We start from the raw sequence: 25,264 nt of genomic DNA, 5'->3' as shown, positions 1-25,264 counted from the left end.
CCCAGTGAAGTCATACATTGGTTTCTCCAACTCAACTCCAGGTTTGGGTTAAGTCTACGATCCATCATGGGACTTCCCTGAAGTTATTGTTGCTAAGATCAACTTTTAAGAAGGATAGATAACTATATTTAGAAATAAAAAATTCTGCGGATCTCAGCAGCTCTTGACATTTGGTTGCTCACTTTATCTCGTGTGTATGTGTGTGTATAAAACTGCATTCTCCTGGGTTTTCCTCCTATCTTTGACAAGTTGTTCTCAAACTCCTTTGCTCTTTCTTCCCAATCTAGATGTTCTAGGGAGATAACATTATCTACTAGAAGAGTTTCAATTACCTACTATACAGTAAGAACTTTCAAATCTAATCTCAAGGCAGCCCTGCTCATTAGGGTTTCAGAATCACATATCCAACTAATTGCCAGACAGTTGCTCTTCGATGTCCTGGTGACCCCCCTCCCTTGTCCTGTGGCCTGCATCCGAGTGAATAACATCACCTTTACTACATTTGTTCAAGCCATAAACCTGAGAGTCCTGATTCTTCCTCTTCCTTTACTTCATACATCTAATCAAACCAGGTGTTATTGATTCTACCTCTCCAAAATCTCTTAGATCTACCCATTTCATTCTATCTCTTCTGGTATGTGCATCCATGGCTCTGCACCATTTCCTGCTTGGCTTCTTAGCTGGGCTCCTTACCCTCAGCTTTGGAAACTGACCTCTCTAAATAATAACTCAAATCTGCCAGTCTTAAAACCTACCTTAGGGCCATCAATGGCTCCTCCTCACTCTTAGGATAAAAGCTAAACCTTCTTGGGGCACCTGGGTGCCTTAGTCCATTAAATGTTCAACTCTTGATTTCAGGTCATGATCTCAGGGTTGTGAGATTGAGCTCCATGGTGGGCAGGCTCCATGCTCAGTGGGGAGTCTGCTCAAGATTCTCTCTCTCCCTCTCCCTCTGCCTCTGCCCCCATTTTATGCATGCTCTCTCAAATAAATACATAAATACATAAATACATAAATAAATTTTAAAGCTAAACCTTCTAACATAGCTTATGAAGCCTGTAAATTCTTGGACTCTGTACTCCCCTAAGGCCTCTTTACTCTTCACCTCTTGAATGCCACTCTTCAGATAATCTGTTTACTTCTCCATCTTCCTTCATGCAGATTGTTGCCTTTTGCCTGATTATGTTTGCTCCTCCTTATACGTGGATGATACACTCAACCTTCAAGTTTTGTTTCTACAAGGGTGTGTTTGGGAATCCTATTCTAATGTTTCAGCTCTGAGTAGAGCACTTCCTATTGCCCGTCTACACTCCCATACATCATAATATTTATCTCTGTGTATGATGGGCTTTTTGAGAGTTTCTATTTTTCACTCTCCCACAGTGGGAGAGCAGTGACTTGCCAAACATCCAATGTGTCCTATGTAGTTAATAAATATTTTTGGGAAAAAAAGAACAAATGAATGCATAAAAACAGAATACATCAGGCAGCCTTGGTGGTTCAGCGGTTTAGCGCAGCCTTCAGCCCAGGGTGGGATCCTGGAGACCCGGGATCGAGTCTCATGTCAGGCTCCCTGCATGGAGCCTGCTTCTCCCTCTGCCAGTGTCTCTGTCTCTGTCTCTCTCTCTGTCTCTCATGAATAAATAAATAAAATACTAAGAAAAAAACAAACAATCCATCAGTACTAGCAGGCTCCAACACAATGGATGAGACAAATATCTCTCTTTTATTCCTGAATAGAGTGTTGGTAGAATCATATTTAATTGAACAGAAAAGAAGTTAGGGAAATGTTAGGGCTTTTGGGATTCTTAGAGGTCATCCTCATTTTATGGGTGAAATAAGAAAGGCCAAGAGAGTGTAAATCATTTCATTATCATCCCATAGAATGTTCTGTTACTCCTGCCCCAGTATCCTCTTTTTCTGGGCTTTAAGATTGTTGCCACTTTCAGATGTATGAAATAAAAGCCCACTTTTTGAGTTTATTTTAATGTTTATTTCCCTGGCCTTTACTAAGTTAAACATATTTCTAATACTTATTGGCCAAGTGTAGTCTCTCTTTATTCAGTTGCTTATTTGTATTATTTGTCCATTTTATATTAGATCATTTTTTTCTTGCACATTTTTAGGAATTCTTTATATATTCCACATACTAATTCTTAGCCATTTATATAACTTGTAAATATCCAGTAAGTTTGGAGATATACATAATCTGTGGCCAGTAATTCTATGCTTAGGCATCTACTCTTGAGAGAAACTCTCTCACACATGGCCAAAGAAGCATTTAAGATTTTTCTTGTGGTGCTATTTGTAAAGGCACAAAATTGGAAATAGGCTGAATATATATTCAGTAAATGAATGAATCATTAATTTATGGTATACTCACATATTGGAAATAGAAGCTTAAGTGAATGAACAGGCTTTACACATTATTAGCATTGATGATGTCAGAAAATATGTTGTCCCTCAATAGCAAATAACAAATCAATACACATGGTATTCCAATACATATAATATCACAAAACAATTCTAAATAATATTTATAAGTACATACATTTAAGGAAAAGGTAAAAGACAGAATACACATTTTTCAGGCCTGGAAAAACAGAATGTGTTGGAGAAACTTAGAGAAGAAGCAGAATTCTAGTGATGGGAGAAGGTTCTAGTAAAGATGATGGTGGGAAAAAGCTGATCATGAAATACCTCGCTAGCTGACACAGAGTTGGGAAGAGTTGTAGATCTATGAGCATTGCAATTTCTGGAAGGAGAAACCTATTAGTGAGAATAATAATGTTTGATTATACTTTACAACCCACTTATATTGAATAGATTATAGGAGATGAAAAGGAACTCAAAGCTCATCTTGAAGTCCAACTCCTTCATTTTAGCCACAGAAAAAAGTGAGGCCCAGAAAAGTCAAAGTGTAAAGAAGAGGGAGGGTACTTTGCACAAGAATATTGGGACACAACTAATCCAATCATTTGATACATTTTTACTGGCTGACTTAAAAAAATTTTTTTTGAAGATTTATTGATTATTTTTATTTTTATTTTTTAAAATTTTATTTATTTATGATAGACATAAAGAGAGGCAGGGACACAGGCAGAGGGAGAAGCAGGCTCCATGCAGGGAGCCTGACGTGGGATTCGATCCCGGGTTTCCAGGATCATGCCCTGGGCCATAGGCAGGTGCTGAACTGCTGAGCCACCCGGGGATCCCCCCAGATTTATTGATTTATCTCAGGCAGGGGGCATGTAGGGAGGGGCAGGGGGAGAGAGAGAAGGAAATTCTTCACTGAGCATGGAAACCCATCTTGGGGCTCGATCCCAGGACCAATAAAATCATGATCTGAGCAGAAACCAAGAGTTGGACACCCAACCGACTGAACCAGCCAGGTGCCACCTTACGAACTGACTTCTTAATTGATGTAACAACTAATTCTACTATAGTGATAGTAGGTTTTTGAAAGACTGGTACAGAGAATAGATAAATTTCAATTAGGAGGTATGGATATTGTTTTGACAAGTGGATCATAACAATGTAGACTATTGAACATCAAACAGGTAACACCAAATGGACAGTTGCTTGTGATATGGGGTGTTTACAAGGGGGAGACAGAAGACATTGTAGGGGCACCTTGAAGTTAAACTACCTCACAATTTTGCCTGGATGAGTCCTGCTTGCTGCTGACTGATACCATGTTGGAAGCATTTGAGCTCTTACAGCTCTGATAAAGACTATCTCATCTCATTAGGTAGCCCAAGGCCAAGAGATAACTGGAAGGTCCTTCTATAAAGATCTACAAGAAGGTGACCTAAGGGGTCATCCGCCATGGATGGGTTATTTTTTATTTTTCTATAGGATTTTCTTCTGGTATGGTAGGTTGTGAGACCAGAGAAGCACCAGTGATGTCCATCTTTGCCTTGGTGACATCTACCTGAGGCTCACTGTCTATTCCAGCCCAGATAAAGGGCCATTAAAGGGCCACAAAGGGAGGCAGCATAAACCATTCTGGCTAAGTGAGCTCATTCATCCGTTTTCCCATCATAATTGACCTCACATTCCCTCAGTTAGAGATACTGGTCTACGGACACCAGAAAGGCTGGATATCTCCTTTGATGTAAACATATGGGGTTGGTCAGAGAAGAGGTTCTTTTGAAGGTATCTTCAGGAGTTTTTTCCACAACATATCAATTCTATGATGAATCAGATTAGCTAATTGCATTTCAAAAGGAATAGGGAGCTTTGTCCCAAAGCAGAGATGTAAGACTGGCAGGTTTCAGCATGTTGGTGGTAGTCTAGGCCAAATAAAAAACATCACAGCCTTAGACTTCTCCCGGCCAACTCGTACTGAGACATCTTCTGACATCTTCAGGTTAAGTCCCTCTATTTTTACACATTCTCAGAACTCTGCCTTTTCCTTTGTAGCACTTATCAGTTTTTAAATTAAACACTCATTTGAATAATATGTGTTTAATGTTTATCTGCTTAGATAAACTGTAAACTCTATGAATAGAGGGACCACATATCTCTTACTGTTTGCAATATTCTGGAGCCTTAGCCTGGTATCTAGTTTATCTTAGGCACTCAACATGGAACATATAACTGATTAAGTGAATGAGTGTTAAAAAAAAAATGAAGTCAATGAAGAATGAGTGAGTCAATGGATGGTATTGGTGGAGCAGCAGGAACACAAATGAGGAAGGTAGGACTGTGTAAGCCACCATGAGTTGGGCCCTATCCTTTAAACAGTCAATTTGTGGTGAGACAAGGAGCAGCAAATGTTTTAGGGGCAGGATGGAAAAATCCCTGGTTAGTTGGGGATACAGGTTCTTAACCTGTTTTTGAGAATAAAGGAAATTAGTTATCCCTGGAAGTATTCCAAAGTCAACTTTATCTATTTAAAAAGTTTTCCTGGGTTAGCTATACCACAGTGCTTTGAGTGATTCCTACAATGTCACCCTGCAGCCTTAAATGACAATGATAGCTAAAGGAGGACCATGAGAGTGTTTCTTCAAAGGTATATCTAATTCTTACGGAGTTTGTAAGATTTGGACCCTGGTAATCCTCAGAAATCTTAGCACAATGGTTCCTTATAACTAGTATTGTTTTTTATGACTTAATTGAACTACCCAATAGTAGGTGACTCAGGACACAAAGGCATTACACAAATATGAAATATTATTACTATACCATAACTATTTGATTCCAGATGACTTACCTTAAAGAATAGTGTGTTCACTTCCACTTTCCCATGACATTTAAATCTGGGTTTATGAGATTTCCAGAATAGGAAGTACAAAAAATCTGGAACATAGAATTCAGTTCTGTGTGATCTAGCTACCTTCATGTTTATGTGCTGTCTACACTGGTCAAAAATGTAGCAGTGTGATATGATGTGAAATATTTTATATTTTGGTTCTGGATTGAGGAATATAGGGATAGGTTTTATAGGGTCACTGCCGATCTTTATTTTAAAAACTGATACTTCAGTTTGGTTTCTGGTTCAGAATAAAGTGAGAACTCCATGTTAATGTTGCTTCTTTTGAATATGTCACGTGCACGGTCAGGTTAAAGGGGTAGTTACAATAAAGCTTAGCTTTGATGTGCTGTTTTTGTAATAAGGAAATATCATTAGTATTTAAAAAAATATAACCTTCTTGACCTCTTTTTGTTTAAATGGAATTTGTTTATAGCAACATAAAAACTTTCCCTTCTCTTTTGGACTAGGCAATGATTTAAATTTCTTTAAATTAATAGACACTATTTTTAAAAGCAATTTTCGGTTTCCAGAAAAATTGAGCAGAGAGTACAGAGTTCCCATTAAATTCTCTCTCCTCCACCCCACAATTTCCCCTATTATTAATATTTTGTGTTAGTGTGGCACAGTTTTACCAGTGATGAACCAATATTGATATATCATTATTCATTAAAGTTCATAGTTTACATTAGGGTTCACTATTTGCATTACCTAGTTTTATGGGTTTTGACAAATGCATAATGCCACGTATCTGCCATTACAGAATCATATAGAATAGTTTCCCTACCCTAAAAATCTCCTGTGCTTTATCTGTTCACCCTTCCTGCCTTCCCCCAAGCCCCTCAATGGTTTAATTTTATTAAAAATGGAATAATATTCTTCTAATAGCAGCATAGAAGAAAGCCAGAAAACATGCCAAATACCAAAAGGACATGTATAATATTTTATTCACATTCTTCTATTATTATTTTCATCTCATTACTCCAAATTCTCCTTTTGTTTTTTTTCCAAATTCTCCTTTTGAACAATACATTGATAAATATGAATTTAATTAAATTCTCAGAAAGCTTATCAATGAATTCTTTTCATCTATTTTTGTCTCTAAATTCTCTGCATTAGACCGGAAATTTTCTTTCTTCCTTCCCTCCCTCTTTTATTGAAGGTGAGAGGTACTGAATTGTCAACTGTGGTTCATGGTGAGCACAATTAGCTCCACCCCCCAAGTCATCAAAATCATCACATACCCCCTTCTGTAACACCATCTTCAGCAGTAGCAGCCTCAGCAGCAGCAGCAGCAGCAGCAACAACATCACCAAGAATCTCTATTAAGTACCTAAATGTGCATGATGCTGTTAGTTTATCAGAAAGAACTGCTTGACAACCATTCTCTGGATCCCTGAGACTTACCCAGGGCTTTTCCTGCCTCCTGGAGGAGGTGCTGAGATTAAGGAAACCATTCCATTCCCTTGGCATTGCCAAGCAATCAGGATTAGAACCCTGAAGTGGATATCCTTTCTCTTGACATTGCTGCAGTGTGTTACAGAATTAAGGCACATATAAACGATGGTAGGGGCAGCATCTCTCCACTCTGATCAAAGGAACTGGAATTTCCCAGCTCTGTAGCAACTGAACTTCCTAAAGAATAGCTTGCTTAATTCATATGAATATTATATTACCTTCTTTGGCATTCATAGATGCCAACATGTCCTCTAGAGCATGGTACTTAATTGTTTTTCTTATTAGTTCAAAAATAAAACATGTTGAATACATTGCCATGACTGCTCCTCTAATTAATAAAAAGACTGTTGAGTTTGAAAACAACTAACTCTTTTCATGTCCAAGTTACTTTTAGTAGCTACTATAAATTATTACCTTCTTCCACATCAGAGGTGTCTTATGACTAAAGGACAAGACAGCCCCCATGATGCTCTTTAACAATGACTCTTATGTTTCTTTTGGTAAACTCATAATGTTAATTATACTCTGCAACAGATGGAGTGCCTTCCATCAAGGACCTCAGTGCACCTTGCAAATGTCATGAGTCATCAAAGCCCTTCTATAATGGAGGTAAGTATCTGTAGTCACAATTTTATAGTGAAAGAAGCACAGGGAAGGTAAGTGTTTTTGTTTTTTAAAGTGGAATATGTTTTAGTCAAAATACTTAGTCATCATTTAAGAAGGCAGAGACACTATTTACTGAATGAAACTCAATCATACAAATGAATGAAATGGTTCATCAACAAGATTTGGCTCTCCCGGCAATCAACACCTGGGCCATATTAATTATTTTGAAGAATGATGAATAGATCAGAAGTGATTTACTGCTAATTAATCCATCTTTAGAATTATTGGTGTAGAAAATGGTGATTTAACCACCATAATGATATAGCAAATCTAGAAAATAGAAATGACCAAGCATTTTTGTAACAATGTTATAGAAACATTGAAATTTAGAGCTAGCAGCTTCCAGGGATTATTTAATCACTTTCATATTTCAGATAAGAACAGTGAGATCCAGAAAGGTTAATAAGAAGCTTACATGAAATTATTCAGCTTTCAAAACCTTAATTTAATTTCTTTATATCCCCTCCTATTTCAGAAAGTGTTTAATTTGACTCAGCACTCAGCTAGTTAGTGGAATTGCTAACTAGAATCTATGCTCCTAACCTTAAGTGATCCGTTCTCACTGATTTCATTTTTAAAAAACTTCACGATTGTCTTTTTTGCATCCTAACAATCATAAAATCATAAGATTTGAAAGTTGTAAGGAAATCACTCTTGTTGGTCTTCATCTTTTAATTGGATGAGGAATCTGATAATCAGGGATTTTAAGGGAATCACTCAAGGTTGCCTGGTGAGTTGCTGGCAAACAACCGGAATCTCTATTCTCTCTTCTTTCACTATTTCAGAATCTGGAACTTAATCTATAATCAAGATCTCAGTAACCCAAACCACTAATATAATTTTGTCTTGATTTTTCTGGAATCCTTTTTTACTAAAGACAAATGAAAAATAAATAAGCTAATATTAAAGATTTTAAAAAAATGTCTAAGGTGTGTCATTATGTCAATAATAATTAAAATCCCACCCATTTATTTGATATCTCCCAAACCTGAGAATCCAGATGATGATGACTACAATTATTCATCATAAAGGCACAGGTAGAAGATCCCTAGGTGCTTGCTGAATTTTCAAAGATTGAACTATCTCCGTCAAGAAGGTTGTATATTTTTGTTTATGATGAAAACTGGTGGTTACAGGAAAATGATGATAATCCTGGTTTGAACAAGAACATCTAAGTAAAACAACAAACATCTTCTTAATTACCATTGATAATCAAGAATTTTTAGCATTTTTAGGTGTTTTAAGTTTGCATCATCCCATTCTACAACCATAATTCTTTTTTTTAAAATTATTTTTATTTATGATAAACAGAGAGAGAGAGAGAGTCAGAGACACAGGGAGAGGGAGAGGGAGAAGCAGGCTCCATGCCGGGAGCCCCACGCGGGACTCGATCCCGGGACTCCAGGATCGCGCCCTGGGCCAAAGGCAGGCACGAAACCACTGAGCCACCCAGGGATCCCCCAACCATAATTCTTTAATTAAATGGAGACCACCAGGTGAGTTTTCAAGATGGCCTTTTTGCTTATTTTATATAGCTTTCCTTGGTTGAAGTTGTCACAGTTAGACACTTTGGGTCAATTCGCCTATTTGTTTGAAAAAGAAAAAAATTCTAAAATGGTAGCACCCATTTCAGAGAAATCTTGCAATATGACAGTGTATTCCATTTGTATGGTGGTTTTAAGTGAAGCTGGTAAAGAAGGTGGTCAAGTCTTCAGAGGTCACTGAGTTGGTGAAGGAGGCTGCTTCTCTCATTGAGATAGAAAATGTGGGGACTGCGGGTGGGGGTCGAGTGGTGAGGGGAGTGATCAAAGCCTTCCCTTGTTTCATGGTTATCAAGTCCTCAAGTGCTTCTGCTGTATCCTCAGCATTTATGATACAAGTAGCAGACCTAAGGAGGTTGGCTGTATTGCACTCTGATTCTGCAAATATTCACCTCTAGACTTACCTGCTAATACTCATATTTATTCTGCTGCCTTTTCATCTTGTTTCCTTGACACACATGAGCTCACCGTAGAAAAATGATTCCCTGCTATTATTTGTATACGAAATTAACCACAGAGCTCCCCATTACTCTGTTTCTTTCTCTGTGTATACTAGGGTCTTTGAAAGGTTGTAAGTGGAATTTATACTGTGAATTGAATATGAATAAGATAAGGACCAGAAATAAGTTTTCCCTTTCCTTTTAAAACCCTAAACTGTCCTATAAGCAGGTACATTAGCTCATACTGGTAGGCATAGTCTCTCATCTCTACACCCAGTTCTCCCCTAGTAACTCATGGCAACTTAAAGAGATCCTTTCAAGACAGTTTGGATTTTCTAAGTAAATCACTCAAGAAAGCGGCATCTTCTGCTTTAGTCAAATGCTCTGTTTTATTAGGAGAGCTGTGAAATTTTTAACATGCTGCTCTTCTTTTTACCTTCTTTTTGAAGTATAGTAAAGGGTTAGCAATGATATTTAGCACAAGAAGCAAAGCATTTCAAACTCTTTAAAGAAATACATCAATCATCTCTTTTATTCCTCTATTTTATAAGTACAAATGCATATTTTTATAAATTTCCCCTCTATTAGGTTCTACTTCCCTTTCCTTGTCTAGGCTCTTAACTTCAACGTCAGAGGCAAGGGGTCCATAGAAAAATATTCTAGGTTTATATGGAAAATTATAAGAAAGAGAACACTGAGATGAGAAAGTTGACTGTGCACATTTCTCTTTATTCTTCCCTAGAGCCGATTGATAGGGAAACCCAGAGGCAAAGTTTGAATCAGTGGCTGTCACACTTTGTGCAGTTCTTCCATCATCTGAAAATACCACAATGTTTGATAGCAGCTGGAATGGAAGCCCCATAATATCTTTTCAAATTAAATAAATGGCTTAAATTATTTGCTTCATTTGTTAAAGAAAGAAATAAGGATGTTAATGTGTATTGCCTGACCCCACAAAACACTGGTAATATCACTAGTATCACAAAAGTCTAACTTCAAGTTCTGGCCCTAAGAATTTGAATTCAGGTCAGTTTACCAAACAGGTAAGGAGGTTCCAGCTATATGCCATGCACTTGGCTGGTTAAAAATTGTAGAGTAGGTGGGAAAGAGAATCAGAGTGAAATCAAGGTTAGTTTTCAGGCCACTGATTTTGGCTTTTAGAATTGTGACTATTCAGAACTATATCCTTTTCGCACAGTATGGTGTTCTGTAATTGGAAAAAAATGAAGAGAGAAATGTGATACTCAGTAAATACTTAGATACCGGAATGGAGTGAATAATTGGTAACTAAATGATTTCAAACTGGAATAAAATTCAAATTTATTTCTATACAACAGAAATTTAAAAATTTGTCAAAGCTCTCTAATATTTCTATTATTTCTAAGAGCCATTCCATCAATAATAATAACTGAATCTTTATCATATTCAAAGTATGGTTCTAGGTGCTAAGAGGAACCAGAAATATGAATCCAAGAGTCTATTCTGAACAGTGTTCACTACGAGGTACTAGCATGGAATACATACTAATACATAGTCATGACTTCTGTTTTACCAGTAACGAAAGTCCTATGTCATTTGTCTGTATTATCCATTCCATAGCCTTGGTGTATACAACCTCGTACTTTCCGTAGAATCTAAAAAACTTTCCTATTGACTATTTTTCAGTACATCTTTTTAACATCCTTGTAATCAAGCAATGCAGTTATTATTATCCTCATTTTATAGACAACAAACTGAAGTTATTAAGAAACAAGTCAATTGTTCAAGGTCAAGCAAATTCTCCTGACTGCCCTATTCATTTCTTTTCACTGAACTTGCCTACCTGAAGGATACTTGAGTTTCCTCACAAAAAATCAGAAGGCACTTAACACATTTTTCCTCAGTAAAGCTTTTTCTAATTAAAATTTTTTATTGTAATACCATACAAAGAAAAGAAGGAAAGAAAAACACGTCTCATCCACTCACTCAGTTTCTCTTTCTAGATAATCCTTTATGCTCATATAAAGTTTAAAAAATGAGATTGTATTACATAAACTGTTGTGTGTCCAATAACTGTTAAATGATTGTCTTACTAACTGTATGAATGAAATATAAAAGAATTTTCTCCCTCTTTGTGGCATGTATTCTCTGCCTTCCATCATTTATTTAATATAGTTCTTGTTTTCTATGTGAGATTTCAATTGTTTAGGGAGAAAATCCATACCTGGTTCACCTTTATTTTTAAACTCCTTAGCACTTGGCACTGTCTAGTCAACAGAGTATGTGTTCAATAAACATATGCTGAATGAATGAATGATTACTTCCACTGGGGAAGATAAACACAAACATATTAGTGACAGTAGATTCTTTGCTCACTGAGCTCCCTGATGGCTGTGGCTTTTCTATTGCTAGTAGCTTAGCTGGTCACTAACAGCCTAACTTAAAATTCTGGGTCTCATATTTCTAGTGTCTCCTTCAGCATTTACCTGGTTCCACACAGATACACCACAAGTGTTCATGGGATGAGGAGAGTAAGAAAAGGAGGAATGGGAAAATAGCTTATACTAATGTTGCACAATGTCATACCTTTTAAGAGCCAGGGACTGCTCTAAATGTTTTATTTGGGTCATGGCCTTGGCTTCTATGAGGTCAAGCCAATCAGTATCCCCACTTACCAAAACCAAAGCAGAGAGAGTAAGTAATTTGCCCAAGCTCACATAGCTGATAACGGTAGACAACAGGATTCAAATTCAGTGTTCTTTATCAGTGAGTTACATTGCCTCTTGATTGAACTACCTGTAGTTTCAGTATAGCACGGAAAGAAAGAAGGAAAGAGTGCTTACTAGCAGAACATCAATCATAGCCAACATATTATGGTGGCAGAAGCACTAGAGAAAGATACAAAAATTCTATGTCCCTATAATAATTTTTCCTGATTCATATAACTTCATCTAATGTCTCTGGACTCACTATGAGTGAGTCTGCCAAATGGGTATGATTATCCTAGGCCAATCTACTCGAAGTTATTGTTAATTTACACAAACATAATTGGAACTGAGTCAAGTATTAAGTGCTATGACTATGTAAGCTGAATATTTTGATGGCTCTTATATACACGGCACTGTATTTTATCTATTGTTTTCAACACATTTTCACACAGCAAGTAAAATTGACTTTATTCAACTGAATAGGGACGCTAAATAAGCATTATTAGACTTTCCATTGATTCTTTACAAATGTAGTTTGATAAAATGCAACATTTTAAAAATCTTTTTATGATGGAGCATGGTTGGAGTATCAGTTTAGTATCTGACACATCTGGCATTACCCAACTACCTGACAATGGTGGGGGATGAGTGGGGGGCGGAGGGGGCCAATGTATCATCAGAGGGAAGAGCTCCACCTACTGATCAACAATGCCACTTCCTCCCATACCCTTGGAAGTCCACCTAATCCACAGTCCACCTAATCCACAGCTTTAGGAACACTATTACCGCTACCATCGCAGCATACACATGCAAACACACAAACTCTATCATTTCTTGAGTGCTTACTATTTGACAAACAATTGAAAGTTGTTTCCATTAATTCTAAAGGCGACCTTTGTAAGAGTAGTTAACAGCAGACCATGAACCCAGGCCAGCTGGCCAAGAGCCTGAATCTGCCATTTTTAGTTGTGTCGCCTTGGGCAATTTACTTAATCTCCCTGGGCCTCCATTTACCCATCTGTAGGACAGGGTTTATAATAATTTCTATCTCATGGGGTTGTTATGAGGATTAAATGGATCGATGTTTGTAAACAGCTTACAAAAATGCTTGACATATAATAGATTATTTGTGAGATGGATTTCAAAAAGGAAAGAATGGTTGAGGAAGCTGAAGTTTACAGAAGTATGTCACAGAACTCTTGAGAGGCACGGAACCTCTCTGACCCTCAATACCTGTGCTCTTACGCACTGAGCTATACGTCTTCTTAACATGTGCTCTATGATGGAAATAGAACCAAAAGAAACTAAGGAAGACATGCATTTGGGATCTTATTTACTGATGATGATTTTCTATTTTACTCAAGTTTAAACCTTTTCCATATTAGCTTTTCCATTCTTGGATTCTTAATCATTCCCCAATTCCTTAGCTTTATCCAATTGTTGCTACAAGAATTCTCATGAAAAAGAACAATAATTTCCCCAGACTATGATGGTCACAGAGCATTTCTCTATTTTCCTTGTAATTTTGGGGGATAGTCCTAAACATTTCCTTGTTATTGCTTACAAATTTATTTCAAGGTTCTGTCTCAACCCAATTGTTAAAATCATTATTCAACTTTCTTTTTTTTTTCAACTTTCAATATAAATGCCTGCATTTGTAATGATAATCTATTCACTATATTGAAGCTGCTTGTGGGAATGATTGCTCATGAAGATCATAAAGGAGAGACTTGGTGTTTTGTTTTTTTTTTAAACTTGCATAAGCACCAACTGCTAAGTCAGTGACTTTAGACTCACTGGGAGAATTTGGAATTTAGGTTGAATGGTAGGACTTTGATGATTTCTCACTGAAAGAAGTAAATTAGGCTAAAGTTGGAGAGAAATATTAGATAAAAGTTCTGAGCATCAGCAACCTCAAAATGATGAATAAGAGGCAGATCCATAGGAAGACTGATAGTATTACAATTTCTTTTCCTTCCTAAATCAATATATTAGAAGGTATAGTCACAATTTAATGGTATGTGAGATGAGATAAAAATATTATTTGGGAAAATTTTCCCTAAATATTTATTTGGAGAAACTACTAGAGACTTATTATACCTTTTTAAGCATGATTGGGTCTCTCTCTATTTTATATGGGATTTACAAAATTTGTTAAGCACCCAGGGAGAAACAAAGATAATTAAAATGTTGCAAAATAGAATAAATGAAGAAAAAATAAAGGACTGTGAGGAATTTAATCTGGAGGAAAAGCAATTAGGGATAACTTCAGTGTTTTCAAGTCTATGGAATGCTATTTGTTAAAGAATCAAGTTATTTGTTCTCTATTTTGATAGAGCTCAGAAATAGAAATGGACTTGTTGCAAGAAAGCTTATGTTTAAACACAATAAAGAACTTCTTGATTGAACTCTAGAACTTATGAGGGAGGAAAATTGTGGGTCTTTGCTTCAGGAAATCTTTAAGAATTGAAAAGGTAAATCCTAGGTAATCTCATGTGGTGTTGGGTTGAAGCAGAAGGCTTAAGTGGAATTTCTTTAGGTCTTATCTAGTACTTAAATGCCATGATTGCATAAATAAGAATGTGTCCACAAAGCAGGAAGAAAAGTAGACAGAACAATTAGGCATGACCCATTTAGCCATATAGTTGCTATTCCTGAGCAAAGATTTTGGAAATCTCTGTTCTGAAGCAGAGTTACAATGTCTGATACCTTGCATGATACAATAGCCAAAACCTTGGAAGGTTCTGGTCAGCATTCACTTTTTTTAGCTTTATGGATCAGGTTACCCTGAGTAGCAAAGGACACATTTAAAACTTTTCATTTGTGTGGAAATTTGTAACTATTTGTGTGTGTGTGTGTGTGTGTAGGGTGTATATCTAAACCCAGTTCATGTTATAATAAATACAATACTGTAGATAAATTTATCTACAGTGCCTTGAGACAGGCACAGTTTAGTCACTTTTTGGTAGTTGTCTGATGATTGACCTTGAACTGAAATGAAAAGCTGATGTCTGTATCTGGAGGTGATGGTGAGGTGTCCCCCGAGAGTGTGGAAATAAAGTTGTTCTTATTTTATAATTTTTAAAAGGTTAACCTTTACAAAAATTAAAGTTGGAAAAGTTTTGCCCAGTGGATATGATGAGCCTCCTAAATATGGTGAATTGAAAGTTTGGGAACAATTGACGCTTGAATTGAGGTGAATTGAGGAAGGAATATCAGAAAGGAGAGCTAGAATGTGGTTCCAAGTTTATAATTCAGAATGTAGAAATTTAAACATTTGCTTCCTATCCTATCTTAGAGAAAGCCTCTATGAATAAGACAAGGCTCATCAACTATGGAAGCTTAGAAAAGGCCAAATCACAGAAGCCAAAATTATCAGGGGAGACTTAGTAGGACTGTCCTCTATTGGCTGAATGGCTCACACTACTTGAGATTTCCTTAGTCCTCCTGTTCTGATTCCAGACATGCCCACCAAGCAAACTTCAGATGATTTGGCTTTCCACACTGCTTGACTGTGGGAGATAGTGTATTGATCTGCCAACTCAATCAATCTAACCTTTTTGACAGTTAAATTTTTCATTGTAAATGACTTATAGATTAGTCCCTGTGAGCTGAATTAATGTAAATCTACTCAGGATAGATGGCTCACCATCAGCATGTTGATATTAGTGGTCCAAGAATCTAGAGGTTTCATATCCTGCTATAGTCATTAAGGTAAATGCCAACCTTCAGGGGTTTGAGCATTCTCTCTCTCTCTCTCTCTCTCTCTTTCTTTCTCATTACTTGCCTTCCTCAAGCTGAAACAAAAATAGGATTTAAAAATATTTTCACACAAGTGACTATTTTTCAACTGATATACATGAGAGCTCCTCATTAGTCCTAGAGGGTGGAAGTGAGAAGACCAAGGTAAGACTTGGGCAAAGGAGGCACTGGGGAACTCTCAAGCTGTCCAGCAAGAAGGATAATTCTTATGGCACAACTTTGTGATACATGACTCACAAAGTCAGCAGCCACACTTATCAGAGACTTTGTGCCTCAATCATTTTGAAATATAACAGCTCTGATATTTACTGTGACATATATTAGTAATTTCCTGTGTGCTTTCCAGGGCTCCACTAGAATGGCTTTGTCTAAATGACTGGAAACTACACAGTGCCATACATCGTAAAACATACATGCATTGGCTTTAGATGGTAATGGGTTTCCTGACTCTTGCACAAGCACTGTAGTGCATCTCACTACCACTACCTCTGCTTGTGACCTTATCAAATTTCATAAGCTAAATAGACCTTGGCTGAGGCAGTTCGTGAATGGCAGTGGTCCAAGAAAAACCAGGTGCTACAGGAAGTGGAATTGGTGATTCAGTCAGATGCATTCTTTCTTATGATTCAGGCTGACCCACTAACTCATCATTGTGAGTGGGCACTCTGCTTTCAGGGGTGCTTATGAATAAGATGTATAGTAAAGGTCTTAATCACTTTTGCTGACTGAAGAGCTTTCACAGAGATTGCTCTATGCAATGCCTTCAGAATTTCAAAATGGAGGAATCAATTCCATTGTGGTAATAACTGCTATTGCTAATACCATTTTAGGTATGCTATATGCTCTACTTCCTATCTTTACTCAATATTGCAATGTAGAATATGCTATTAAGTACTCAAGGCATTTTGCTTAGAGGTAGTTTTGCCCTGGGCAGTGATAGAATATATTTATTTATTTATTTATTTATTTATTTATTTTTTAATTTGTGAGGTCTTTGGATTTTAAGCCAATATTTATTAGTAAGATGACTTGTGTGTTTCATTTACTTGTTTATGCTCTTTCTTTGGGATTTGAAAAGGACTCTGAAGTAGAAGCAAATAAATTAATAAGAACTGAAGCAAGAAGAAAATACAGCTGAGAAAGTATGGCAGGAAAGGAAACATATAAAATAAACATATATTAAACTGCCTATAGCACATATTATAGCTAACCTATAAAATACAATTATGACAAAACTATTCTTGCCTAATTCAAAATAATGATTGAGTCTTGCTCTTTGCCATGAGACAATCTGAGTTTGCGTCTGAACTCTGCCATATACTAGCTATGTCATTTTGAGCACATTACTTGATGTCTAGACTATGAAATGGAGATAAGAATAAGATCTACTTCAAAGAGTTATCAATGAATATTAAAGAAGATAGCCCATGTGACATATTTAGCACGATGTTTGGTACACAGTAAAGTTTATCAAATGGTATTTATTTTTATTATGATAATTAACTCCCATAAATTTATGATCAACTGGAGAAGTTCCCAGTTGTCTTTTTGTTTTTCTTAACAGCCTTACTGAGATCCAGTTGCTTTTTAAAAACATGTTCACTTTCAAAGATTAGAACAAACATGAATCCAGCAAGCCATGAAGCATATGACATCATTCAAATCCATTTTTTTCCTAAGTACTGAGCAGGATCTCTCAGTGACACCCCCAGTCAACCTTCAGGACTATAACTAGGATCCTGCTGTACTTAGGCTATCCCTTGTCCTTGTCATTTTCAAGTTTTCAAGGGCTATAACTGTGATACCTAAAGGCTTTGCTGGTCAATGCAGGGAGCTGTTAACAATATATTCATTAATTTTATAAGCATTCTCAGTTTTTTGGTTTGTCTTCATTCTGAAGTGTATAGGAGATATACTTGTCTTGGCTGCCCCTCATTGCCCATGGCCTGGAGAAAATGGAATCTTCCCAGAGCTTTGGCAAATATGTTGTACAACCTGCAGGGATCTTCACCTAATCCTTCCGTCTGTTCTTCCTTCTTGAGAAGCTGTCCCTGATTCTCTGCCACAGGCACAACCACCTACTTATTTAGAGTGAAACTTTGATCCTGAAATACAAGCATTATTGTAATGAAGCTGAACCTGCCTTGGGCAGGATCACAGCTCACTATGAATTTGGGGATATAAAAATCTGCCAAGGAAGGGACAGCCCAGGGGACAGAGGCCAGTTGTTGAAAGGGAGGAGACCTCACTATCCTTCCTAAAAATATTTTATAATATTAGGAAAAAAGATCTAATTTTAAGTACCATTTTATTTCTTGCAGGTATCTAGTATAAGGAAAATAAATCATCCACCAAGAGCATTTTTTCAGGCACCTCATATTTTTCTTCCAACATTTCTTTTTAAAATAGTCATAAAGTTTATGTGTAACTCAGGTAAATTCAAAACTAGCAGACCTTCCCATCTGAAAATAGATCAGCCATATGTGAAATGATAAGCTTTGTGTTAACATTCTAGAAATGAGTTTATCAAGCCCTCCTTTGCATTTCCCTAGCATCTTTTGTGAACCCTTGCCTTTGAACAGGTATTCAATTAAGTAGAGTAGTTGTGTTGCTAAAATAACATCTCTGCTCTGGATGTATTTGTCCTAGTAAATTCTTACCTGGGCAAATACATATCTTACATTTCAAACTTTTCTATGATCTCTGAACTTGTTCTCTTCTCAAATTACTAACGTTGATTACTTTTGGTAAACTCTGGAGTCAGGGTGGGCTCAAGTCCCAGTTCAAGCACTGACTAGTTGTGTACCTGAAAGCAGGCCATCTCTTTTTCTTAGTATGAAGTTTCCTCATTTGTGAGTTGAGCATTAATAGTAAGGTTGTGAGGATTAATACAGGTCGTTGTGTAGTTTACCACCCGGCACATAAAACCAGTGTTAGCTACTGCTATATCATAGTCATTATTTCAGTGTTAAATGTTAACTTCAAAAGAGATCAACTTAAAGAATATGAGCATATAGTTTATAAAAGGAGAAATCCAAAAGACACATAAACAGAGGAGGAAACATTCAAATTCACTAACAACCAGATAAATGCAAATTAAACATTGATCATTTTTACTACAGAATTAAAAAGGACTGTTGAAAAGGATAATTTTCTACTTAGGCAAAAGTACAGTTAAACAGGCAGGTACTCTCATACCTAAGTGTGAGACTGTAAATTGTTATAACCTTTTGGGAATGTAACTTAATATGTATCAAGGGTCTTAAACGTTTTCACACTTTTTGACCTTATAATTTGTTATGTCCCTTAAGGAATTAGTCAGTGAGGCTGTCAGAGATTCTTATGAAAGCATTATATATAATAATGATAAATGTGAAACTAATGTATGAAAAGAGATGAATATTATGAAGTTTAAATGGAGTTCTCAAAGAACAATTAAAATTAAGAAAAATACTACAACATTACAAAATTGAACAGAGTATACGATCTCACTTTGCTATTACATGAATATTATATGTGAGTATTAGTGATGCCTTTTAGATATCTCCACATGGATGGCCAGTAGGCATCTCAAACTTGACCTGTCCACATCCAAATTCTTTCATTCCTAGCCACTGGGCCCTAAGTCTCTCCTTTAGTCTTCATCTCAATAAAGGGAAACCCCATTCTTCTAGTTGTTCAGGTCAAATCTTTGCTGAACATCTCTCTTCCTTTCATACCCACAGCCAATCCAGCAGCTAATCCATTCACCTCTCCTTTCAAGCTGTCTCAAATCTGACCACTGTCCATATCCAACTGCTTCTCTGTCACCTCCCAATTAGGTCACCACAGAAGATCCCCCATTTGGGGTGCTTGCCTCAGCTCTTCTACCCTCTATGCTCTTTTCTCAGTACAACATACAGAGTGAACCATTAAAATATGTCTGAGCATGTCATTCCTCTGTTCAAAGCCTCCAAAATAAAGCCAGTTCTAGTACTGGCCTGCAGAGGCCGTCCTCCTTGACATTTTTGCTTTGTTTCTGAAGGTTTTCTCTACCACTCTTCTCAAACTATTGGTTTCAGCCCCTCCAGCCCCTTGTGTTCCTTTCCTCTGGCCTTTGCCACCTACTCCTTCCTCTATTGGGAATGCTCCATGTGGAGGTGCCATCACTTTCTTTTAGGGATCATCATGTGTCATCTCCCCACATGACCACTCATGTTGAAAGACCCCCAGCCCTCCTGCTTGAACCTCTAAGAAAGCTCCCAAGGTGAATTTGTAGGAGAGCATAGGGTAGTCAAGCTTCCAAGACTCCAGATATGTACATGAGGCACTGCAAGTGGCAGTCTGCTTTTCTTAAAAAAAAAAAAAAAAAAAAAAAAAAAAGACCTCTGGCCTTATCCCAATATTTCCTCTCCTTACCCCCTCACATAACCTTTTAAAATAGCACTTACCACCAGATGACTTATTTATACTTTCCTTATTCATGCTCTCTCCCTCATAGAATGTAAGCCCTCTGAGAGATGATGATTTTTTTCTTTTCACTCACTATTGAATCTCCCTTACTTAGGAGGGTGCCTGACTTGTTTGTTGAATAAATAAATAAATGGGCAAATAAATGACATATCTCTAAACAAATTTGATGGTTTTTTATTTCCTTGTTTCCTTCTTCTGTACTTAAATGTTAAAAAATGAGATTTCTTTCTACTTTTATTATTAAAAAAAAAGAACCCCTGTAAATGTTGTTCTTTTTCATTTTTAACTTGGTAATTGTTGGTATTCAAGGACTAACTGAATACACGAATCTTCCAGTCTTTTCTGCATTTTGTCTTGCAGAGCTCACTATACAGTCCAAATCAGCCTGATAAAGATAGAAGTTATTTGCCTTTCTTTAACTCTCATTTCCCCTTTTTCATGGCATTATTGAAAAATACCACATGTTCTGTGCTTTCTAAATCTGAATCAGTATGTATTAGGTTGGTGGGTTAATTCCTTGCCCATCCTTTCAACTTACTGCTGCCGTTACTGGTACTTCGATTATTTTGCTGTTTGTAACCAACCTCTAAAATTTCTATCTTTCCTTTCTCCATTTCTTCCAATACAGAAAATCCTATGTTGTGGTCAGTGTATCTGGAAAGATACTAATATCTATAGGAAAGTCAGGTTCTGGGAACCTGTTTTAGTCATTTCACATATACTACATCTTTTTTTTTAATATATTTTTTCTTTATTTATTTATGATAGTCACAGAGAGAGAGAGAGAGAGAGAGAGAGAGAGAGGCAGAGACACAGGCAGAGGGAGAAGCAGGCTCCATGCACCGGGAGCCCGACGTGGGATTCGATCCTGGGTCTCCAGGATCGCGCCCTGGGCCAAAGGCAGGCGCCAAACCACTGCGCCACCCAGGGATCCTTTTTTTTTTTTTTTTTTTTTTTAAGAGAGAGAGAGAGAGAGAAAGAAAAGGTGGAGGGGCAGGGGGAGAGGGAGAGAGAATCGTAAGCAGGCTTTATGCCCAGCACAGAACCTGATGCAGGGCTCAATCTCACAACCCTGAGATCATGACTGAGCCAAAATCAAGAGTTGGATACTTAACTGACTGATTCACCCAGGCGCCCCTACATTATATCCTTTTATTCTCAGAATAACCTTCTTTAGCAGCTATTACAGCCCCATATGACAATGAAGAAAGTGTGGCTCTGGGGTCTTTGGAAATTCACGAAAGAGCACACAACTAGGAAGTAGCAGAGAACACATCTAGCTGACTCCAAAGTCCACATTCTTCCCACTTATTATAATACTCTATAGTTGCCTCCCAGCTTGCAATTTGTTTATTTGTACATTTATACACTTCTTCCATTCAGAAAGGATTTGAAGGAGATGAGGCTATTGTTATTGCTAACTCTGGCTTCTGCCTCGATCTTGCCCCAGCCCAGGAGGTTGGGGAGGATGGCATGGGCTGGAGATGTACTGTGGGAGAAAACTAAACCTGTCTACACAATTCATCCTCTTTAGCATCAATACCAAGGGCAGGGAACTTGCAATGGAATCTAGGATGCGGGATGTGCCTGGTAGAGACAGTATGGGGGGGGGGGCATTTGCTATAGGGTGATCCTAAACTTAGCGTGGTAACCACTATACTAATAGATCTTTGACATAGAGCTTCCATTAGTCCTTTGGTGACTATTTCTTTGCAAAATTATTATTTTTTGAGAAATGTTAAACATATCCTTATTCAATCTTCTTTGTGGAGAAAAACTTCGTTACTTTTTAAGAAGGGAAGAAGATGAAAACTAACATTTGTGGAGTAACACGTTAAATGCATTATCTTGTTTAATCTTCACAAATCCCCATGAAGTAGATCTAATTATCCTTTTTTTTTTTTAACAGATGAAGAAATTAAGGTGGAGAAAAATTAAAGAGTTTACGTAGCAGGGCCCTAATGTATTCTGTTGAACTTTAAAGTCTATTTTCTGTCTATCATTTTGTGTGCTCATTCTATATTTACGTATCAAATATTGAGATATGTTGAGCTATGGCTCTGACACACAGGGTCTATTTTTTAAAAAGAAGAACATATAGCATAAGTTTAGAATTTGAGACTGCTGAGGAAACCAGTAATATTTCAATCAAGTAGAAAAATGTAGCCTCATCCTGGGCTTCCCAGGAGGTCTGAGCATTGACAAACTGTTGATATATCTATCTGTAACTTGCTTCGTGATTTGAAATAGGTCTTTACATGTCTGTTTGTAATATAAAGATGTTGATATTTTGATATTCCTTACCAAAATTAACATTACCAGGCTGCTTTGATGGGTAAACATTTGTGTAAGAAGGTTGAAATGTTGGGATCCCTGGGTGGCTCAATGGCTTAGCGCCTGCCTTTGGCCCAGGGTGTGATCCTGTAGTCCAGGGATTGAGTCCCGCATCAGGCTCCCTGCATGGAGCCTACTTCTCCCTCTGCCTGTGTCTCTGCCTCTCTCTTTCTCTGTCTCTCATGAATAAATAAATAAAATCTTTAAAAAAATTATTAAAAGAAAGTTGAAATGTTGTCTTGTCTGGGACAACATGGGGGTTAGCAAAATGGCTTCCTCAGCTCCTTTTCTTATCTTTATGGATATAATTCTATTGTTAAACTTACATTGCAGTCATATGTTATTAATGATATATCACTTATCTAGAATGTGATCTTCTAAAAGTTGCTTGCACTTGGGAAGAATCAAGTTCATCTCTGATGGTATTTAAGGGGCTGTAGAAGTAAACTAGTTCCGCCAGTGTCGGGAAACTGTGAGTCATTTCATCTCTCATGCTATCTGACTCTGAATGAAGAAGGGCAATGTTCACATAGAAACCGTATAATTTGTCACGTTGAGAACAGACTGATCTTGTTCTAATGCTCTTGCAGAACTGCAGATATCTTTATATGAGGAGAAATTTTCACAAATTAATAAAGTAAGGTTCAGCCTTAAGGAATGTGACTAATACATCTGAGATGAGTGACTCAAAACACGAGAAGGGGAAGAGGCTTGTTGTTTCAGTACTTAAATAGTTTTGAGTTGCGTGAGTTTTTTTTTTTTTTAAGAAAATCATAATGGTTCATTGTTTTCATATTTAATACATACAAAAGTTTCTTTAGTTCATAGATTTAAGTCATCAGACAGAAAAAAACATAAAAAAACTTGGTCTCTAAAGGATAATATCTTAGTATTGTTATCTCCTTAAAAAGGGCAAGTACTTGTTATAGTTATTTGCATATTGACCTTAATGCATGATCTTAACCCCATGATAATTTCTTAAGATATTTTTCTAATGTCCACATTTCCCTGAGTGCTTCAAGCCACTCCCGGGCATGCATATGTGTGTGTGATTAGGTCTGCAGGCTTGTGGGGACAAGTGTATATATGAGTGCCTGCACAGGTGATAACCAGCCCATCAGGGATTTCAGACATGCTGAACATTGGAAATGGGCAATGTTCTGTGTTTGATGACTTTTACCAAACTGGGAAGTGCAAGTTGGCAGAGTGAATTTGAACATTTACAACCATAGTTTTGGAGATAGAAGAAATATATAACTTAACTCATCAAATCCCTAATTATATGGAGTCACAAACCAAGATTTTTTATGTCATATATCCATCCTTTTGTAATTAAACATGCAAGAGATTGCCTACCCCAACACTCAGTGGGGTCAGTAATGTTCTCCATTGCATTCTTAATACTTAGTACTTAGCACATGATTACTACTAAATACCTGTTAGCACTGAATAGGTGAATACATAAATGAATGAGTAAATGATAGAATGAATCTCAGAGAGGTTGTGTAAGCACACACGAGGAAAAGAAAGCCAAGTGTTTCTTATTTTTCTTTTTTATAGTCCCTGTGAATTCTTTTTAGATGAGTTAATCAATTCCTTATTCTCTTTTAATCTTTATTCCTGGAAATACTACCTGTTCTTAGCTGAACCAGGCCCTTCTTTCCCCTATTTTCACCACTTTCCCAAAGTTTTGCTTAGTAACTGGGAAAAAAGCAATTTCTTCCTCAACTCCACTTTGCCTGAACATGCAGCAAGACGTGAATCACTCATCACTCCTAAGACACAACAGAGCTTTCCATTGCTCGTGTTTGCTATAAATATTTACTGCCCTGATCTCTGATTTACTTAATGTTAACAAAATGTCTGGGTAACCTCAGGCCTTTGATAGATCTGTATTAGCCTCAGTGTTTGTTTAAGATCTCAAACTCTTTAGGTTCTAAATTTGGTAAATATGGGATCCATTCCAGTTAAGTTAAGGTTCCTGACAACATTGAAAACATTATGTCTGTGTCTTTTTTTCTGGAATGCTAGGTGTTGTTCTAGAGAATGTCTGTATGTCTATCCATCTGCCATGTAGCTTCAAATTTTTCTAATGATCTTATGAGTAGAAGATGTTATCTCCATTTTTTTTTTTCCTAGACGGGGGATGCTGAGACTCTAAGAAGTAGAGTGACTTTTTGAAAGTACTGGATCCAGGATTCAAAGTGAGATCAGTTTGATTCTTCAGATCAAGTTCTTTCCATGACACCATGCACTCACTTCTCCCACTGCATACTTGTGGAGGCCATTTAAAGGCACAGGGATCATTTAAAAAATAAACTCTTTTCTCTTCTTCTTCTTTTTTTTTTTAAGAGTTTATTTATTTATTCATGAGAGACACACAGAGAGAGGCAGAGACATAGAAAGAGGGAGAAGCAAGCTCCCTGCAAGGAGCCTGATGTGGGACTCTATCCCAGGACCCCAGGATCATGCCCTGAGCCAAAGGCAGATGCTCAACCACTGAGCCACCCAGGCACCCCGCCCAGGCACCATTAAGAACTAGCCACTATGTGCCTATCAGGGCAGACAACTGCTCGCTACCCCCTTGTAGGCCTATCAATCCTGGGAAGGCAGGGGGAACAGGGAAGAACAAGAGTATAGAAAGCTGTTCTCTCGCCATGCCTCTCA

The sequence above is a fragment of the Canis lupus genome, chromosome 17, assembly GCF_048164855.1.
Source record: "Canis lupus baileyi chromosome 17, mCanLup2.hap1, whole genome shotgun sequence".
Taxonomy (NCBI): Eukaryota; Metazoa; Chordata; class Mammalia; order Carnivora; family Canidae; genus Canis; species Canis lupus.
This window is presented reverse-complemented; position numbering follows the sequence as displayed.